The sequence below is a fragment of the Peromyscus eremicus genome, chromosome 5 (assembly GCF_949786415.1).
Source record: "Peromyscus eremicus chromosome 5, PerEre_H2_v1, whole genome shotgun sequence".
Taxonomy (NCBI): Eukaryota; Metazoa; Chordata; class Mammalia; order Rodentia; family Cricetidae; genus Peromyscus; species Peromyscus eremicus.
The window spans coordinates 136745431-136751430 of record NC_081420.1 but is presented as its reverse complement, the minus strand read 5'-3'; the positions used below and the strand labels follow the sequence as shown (position 1 = coordinate 136751430).

General features: G+C 45.0%; 1 long non-coding RNA gene across 1 annotated transcript; it reads left to right on the top strand.

Annotated features, from left to right (window-relative positions):
* Positions 1-2778: 2778 nt before the first annotated feature.
* On the top strand, positions 2779-3864 carry LOC131910828 (uncharacterized). Its single transcript, XR_009379225.1, has 2 exons — positions 2779-3414; positions 3533-3864. It is a non-coding gene; the product is annotated as an uncharacterized LOC131910828 (long non-coding RNA).
* Positions 3865-6000: the final 2136 nt, after the last annotated feature.

The following is a 6000-nucleotide window of genomic DNA, read 5'->3' as shown; positions in this document are numbered from 1 at the left end:
GGAAAGAGGCCAGCCCGACTTTTATTTCTGTGTTGTTTGTGTCCAGGATGCCTGAACCAAATCCTAAAGAGATGCCAGATACCTCCCATTGCATGTTCTGCAGTTCGTCTTCAGCCTTCAAACCGATGTGGGGAAACTGTTGTCTACTGCAGAGGCTGAAAGACACCTGACAACTAAAGCTGTAGGTGAGCCTGGAGGATGTCCCTGTGCTCCAAGGGACCCGACCTGAGCAGATGACGTTAGAGTTAGGATTAGACAGTCATGAGGGTGTCCCTGTGCTCCGAGGGACCTGACTGGAGCAGAGGACATTAGAGTTAGGATTAGACAGTCGTGAGGGTGTCCCTGTGCTCCGAGGGACCCGACCAGAGCAGAGGACATTAGAGTTAGGATTAGACAGTCGTGAGGTAGAGGTGGTTGCAGATGACACAATGCTTCCACTTGCTGGAGAATTAGGCTGGGTCCTGTTTGACTCAGTGTTAGTTCCAGTGATGACACCAGTGTTGACTGTGGTTCCAATAGTGTCGTCTCCCGCCCACCACCCTTCTCCACTGCCATCTGTGTGTCCTCCGTTGACTCAATGAAGAGACTGGTCACCTCGGGTGTGCGTCATTCGGAGTTTTTTCAGGGGCTTAGATTGTGCTTTCTGGAGTTGAGGGTGGATCCCTGGCACTTTGTATTACATTACTCTGGTGGGCAGCCCAGAGGGCAGGTCCCCAGAGCCGTAGGGCACATCCCTACTATCTGGGCTTTCATGAGATATGCTCCAGTCAGTTGTGAAGACCCAAAAGCATGCACACAGTGCACTTCCTAAAGCAAAGCAGGAAAGTGTGATGTGTATCATGCTGTAGTTTTCTCTTCTTAGGGGTGCTGCGGCCAGTGTCCATCAGGAGACATAAAAGGCAGTCTGATGGCCAGCTAGGATGTCCTACACTGAAAAAGAGTGAGGGTTGGAATGCAGGAGACACCTGGCCCTAGGAGGATCCCACACACACACTGTTTCTTATACCAACCAGGGCAGCTGGCCTTTCTGGAGAACAACCTTGCTCCCCATTTACACCAACTGCAATGTGACAAGCAAGTATCTGTGTCAAGGTCACAGGTACTGCTAATATTACTGTGACTCATTCATTCATTCATTCATTCATTCATTCCTCCCTTCCCTCCTTCCTCTTTTTTTTTTTCTTACCCTACATCCAGAATGAAAGGAAATACTAAATTTTACATAGAGGTTAGTGAATGATGATGTAAATCTTTGGCCAAGTTCACGAACCTGCTGAGTCCTAGCCACGACTTTGCCTGGCATGGGGTGAGTCTGAAAGCCCAGAGATTGCGGCTGAGAGGACCTCTGCATTGAGCCTGTGCAGCAGAGGTGACGCAGGCTTCATTTGGGGCAAAGGCTCTGAGTAGTCCCGATGTAAAGGGACAGGCAACTTTAGCAAGAGGGTAGAAGTGAGCTGGCATCTGCAGAGAAATGCGGCTGATTGCCGTAGTGGATGTGATGAGGAAGACGCTGATGATGAATTTGTTGGGATAGAGATAGATGATAGATAGATAGATAGATAGATAGATAGATAGATAGATAGATAGATAGATAGATAGAATCCAGGAGGTAGTGGCCCACTTATAATCCTAGTCCTGAAGAGGCTAGGATGATCCCTGGGGTTGGCTGGCCAGCAAGTCTAGCGAAATTGGTGTGCTCCAGATTCACAGAGACTCTCAAAATGTAAGGTGAAGAAGAATTGAGGAGCAACGCCTGATGTTAATCTCTAGTGTTCACACACACACACATACACACACACACAGACATACACACACATATACACACATGTACACATATATATACACACACAAACATACACACAGATTTTGAAATTTGAAGAATTTATTGTTCCATATTTTAGATTAATAGATGTTCAACATTTTATTTACATTTTGCTCTGAATGATTTTATCCATGATTCCTTGTGAGTATTAGGAGAGTCCAATTAACTTTGAGGGCTCCTATCCCCACCCAGCCAGATGGGCTGAATGGAAGGGGCCCTCATTGATAAACTAACAGAAAATTTCTGTTTCTGTGCCTTTTTTTAATTTAACTGTGCTGTTCCATATTCTGCCCTTCCCGTAGGGCACTGTCTGGATGGAGGACACCAAGTCACTCTCTAAGGGTGATTAGGGAAAAAAGAATAAAAGAAGGATGTCCATAAGGAACGTGTGTGCAAAGGATCCAGGACAGCAGTTGGACCCTATTTCACATGCTTATTCACCTGTCTGGAGCCCCAGGGGGACCCTTAGGTGAGAGTCCAACATTACTTGTGGGCTCCTTATATCAAATTGAGAACTCAAAAATCCCATTTTCTTACCCTGTTCTTCCTCTCGACTGATAAAAAAGTCCCCACAACTTGTCAAGTTTTCTGAGTGAGGATGGGGACAAGTCCATATACTTTGATGACGTTTTTCTGATTATAAACATGAACATTATCCTAAGACCAAGAGGCGTTGGCTATATTTCCTTCTAGTTCATTCCCTATGCATTTGTTACCTGTCTGCAACCATCCTGCTAAATATAGGCGTGTATTTGGGTATCTTGCTTTGAAATGAAGCCAAGCAAAATGAAAGGGCCTAGGTTGTATCGTTTATTTTTACTGTGGGAGAAAGTCCTGGAAGGATATACACCAAACTGTGGGATTATAGAAGGCTTCAAAGAACAGCTTTTGCTTTTTACCTTACTGACTCCTGGATTCTTTGGGAAAAAAAAATGTCTGTTACTGTTAAAGGAAACATTAATTCCTTTTGGCAAAGTAACGGGTTCCGTTTTAAAGAACGACTTATTTGTGTCCCTTGTGGAGGATGGAGAAGCAGACTTTACTTAGTGGAACTGTATTCGGTGTGACAGGCATAGGGACCGTCTACCAGAGTGTGTCAGCGAATGAGGGCTTCGGCTCAACTCAAGCAAGGACAAGTGGAGATTTGTAACTGACGTGTAGGGGCGAGTGGGTATGGAAGGAAGCATCGAGAGTAAGCAGTTTCTAGCCAAACAGACTCCCGGGCGTTATTGCCGAAGACAGATGGAGGCGCTGAGACGTCAGGAACAGAAAGACACCACGCTGCGGATCCTTGCTACGTCCTCTACCCGCTTTCATCTCCTGCCCTCCTTTTTTCTTTCCAGCAGTCTTTCCTCTTGTTTTCATGTCTTTCTTTGTTTTGATTTTTATGACTTACTGAGCTTAGCTACAGTGTTGGCGCGAGCATGGGTGTGGGGTTATTTACCGGGTACCGGCAGCTCACCCAAGTTACACCACTGGAGAAACGACTCCTCCTGCCCGAGCCCAGCCGCCGCCAGCTCAACAACGAGAGCAGAGAGGGGAGCTCCTGACCCGGCTACTCAGAAGGGACTCGGAAACGGATTCAAGCTTTGGTCAGAGAGTTTCCGTCTACAGCTTTGACAAATGACCACAAACATCATAACACAGCTTGATTTGAAATGGTCTCCTTGGTAACCAAGGTACTCACAGGCCTGCATTTTTACTTTGGAGGCTTTAGGGGAGAACACTGGCTTGGCTTTTCCAGCTTCAGGAGGCCATACACCAGCTGGGTGTGGCTCTTCGTCTTCTAAGCCCGAACTCTAGCCTTCTGATCACGGTTTCTGCTCTGACTGTCCCCTTCCTCCTTCACGTGTGATGACCTGAGCCCACCTGGATGACCCAGGACAATCTCTCAGTCCCCAAAGTCTAAGGTGACATTTCCAGAAGCTGGAAAGCAGGGAGTGGGCATGACCGCTTTTCATTTTCATTTTATTTTAAAATTATTAGGCCCGTGCCACCACACCTGGCTTATTTTATTATTAAACATTATTATTACGTTATGATTTATTACATATTATTTATTACGATGTGTCAGAGGACAACTTTGTGAAGTAGGTCCCCTCTCCTTCCACCTTTACATGGGTTCTGGGGGTTGAACTCGGGTCATCGGAAGGCTTGTGTGACAATCACTTTACTGAGCCACCTCACTGTCCCATGCCATTCTTTTTACTGTGACTAACGGCGTAACTTTTTTGTAACAATAAAAAAAAAGCCCTTTTATCATAAAACTCTTCTTATCACTGAAAATTTCTTGCAAGCACCATTTTTTTTTCCTTTTTGGTTTTTCCAGACAGGGTTTCTCTGTGTAGCTTTGGAGGCTGTCCTGGATCTCACTCTGTAGACCAGGCTGGCCTTGAACTCACAGAGATCCGCCTGCCTCTGCTGGGATTAAAGGCATGCACCACCACCGCAAGCACCATTTATCGGTCTAATATGTCTAAAAATGTCTAATATTTCACTAGAGGAAGGTGCTATAATTCTTTTAACTGATCCCTTAGCTTGACGTATAAGTTGTTTTATACTCCCAGGATTAAAAACTATGATTTTTAGCTGGGCCGAAGTAGTGCATGCCTTTCATCCCAGCACTCGGGAGGCAGAGCCAGGCGGATCTCTGTGAGTTCAAGGCCAGCCTGGGCTACAGAGCGAGATACAGGACAGGCTCCAAAACTACACAGAGAAACCCTGTCTCGAAAAATAAAAATTAAAAAAAAAGATGATTTTCACAATGAATTTCTTTGGGGGAGGGATGACTGAATCAGAAAGGGGTTAGGAAAATAACTTTGTGAGTTCAAATACTGACTACCTCAAATTATCCTTGACACCGGGGGTCTTGGTTTCCTCGTCTGGAGAAAAGGAAGTCCTCATGGCAAAACTCCAACCTGTGGGTTTTACTTTTTATTAATTTTTTTGTGTGTAATATGTATGTGGTGCATGTGCACGTGTATGTCGTGTTCTGCTCTATCACTCTCTACCTTATCTTGAGACAGGGCTGGTCTCTCACTAAACCTGGAGCTATCCTGGCAGCCAGAAAGATGCTCCCACACATATTCCTACTGGGGCTACAGGTACCCACAGGTATGTAGATACCGGGGATTTGAACTTGGGTCTACAAGCTTGCACAGCAGACGGCAGGCACTCTGACTCACTGCCGGCCCCCCTCCCCCGCTGCCTTCCCACATTCTCCTCCAGCTGAGCCTCCTCCTTCTGTCTTCCCTTGTGCTTTGTCAGCACACATATTCCATTTCTCTCTACTTCCCACTGCCCTTGAGGTCTTCTCTCAGGCTGTGCAGGTGCTCAGTGGGGAAGAGCACTTACCAAGCCTGGTACCAAGCCTGGTGACCCGGAGTCTGATCCCTGAACACATAGTAGGAACGAACTGGCTCCTGAAAGTTGTCTTCTGGCCTCCAGCACAAATTCTGTGGCACATGCCCCACCCCACCCCATACACCCCACCCCAAAATAAAAATGAAAACAAAAATCTCTTCTTCCCCCTCACTATTCCCTTTCTGGTTCTGTGATCTTCAAACACACAACACACATATTTAAACACACAAGCATATTTTAGTTTCTGAACATGAAAGAAAAGGTATGGTATTGTCTGCATCTCTAAACCATAATTTTTTTCCTTTCTTTCTTTCTCTGTTTTTTTATTGTTGTTATTGGGGTTTTTTTGTTTTGTTTTTGTTTTTATTTTTTAATATAGAGTCTTACTACTTACTTAGCCTTGGCTGGCCTGGAACTCATAAAGACTCACCTGCTTCTGCTTCCTGAGTGTTGGGATTAAAGGCGTGTGCCACCACCACACCTGGATAAACTGTAGATTTTTTTAACAGCTTCATTGAGATATAATTCATATATCATATAGTCTACTCATTTAAAGCAGAAACTCAATGGTTTTAGTTTTGTGGGGTTTTTCTTTTTGGTAAAAATTCAACTATGTAGAATGCAGAAACTATCATCACTATCATTCATAATCTTCATGTTTTTTAGGCTAGGTTTCTGTTTTGTCTAGTCTTGTTTTTGAGATGAGGTCTTCTATATTATGTGAGCTGGTCTTAGCTCCTCGGCTCAAGGGTCTTGCCTAAGCCTCAAGACTATGGAGAATCACAGATACACAACTCCTATCCAACTTGTAAGGT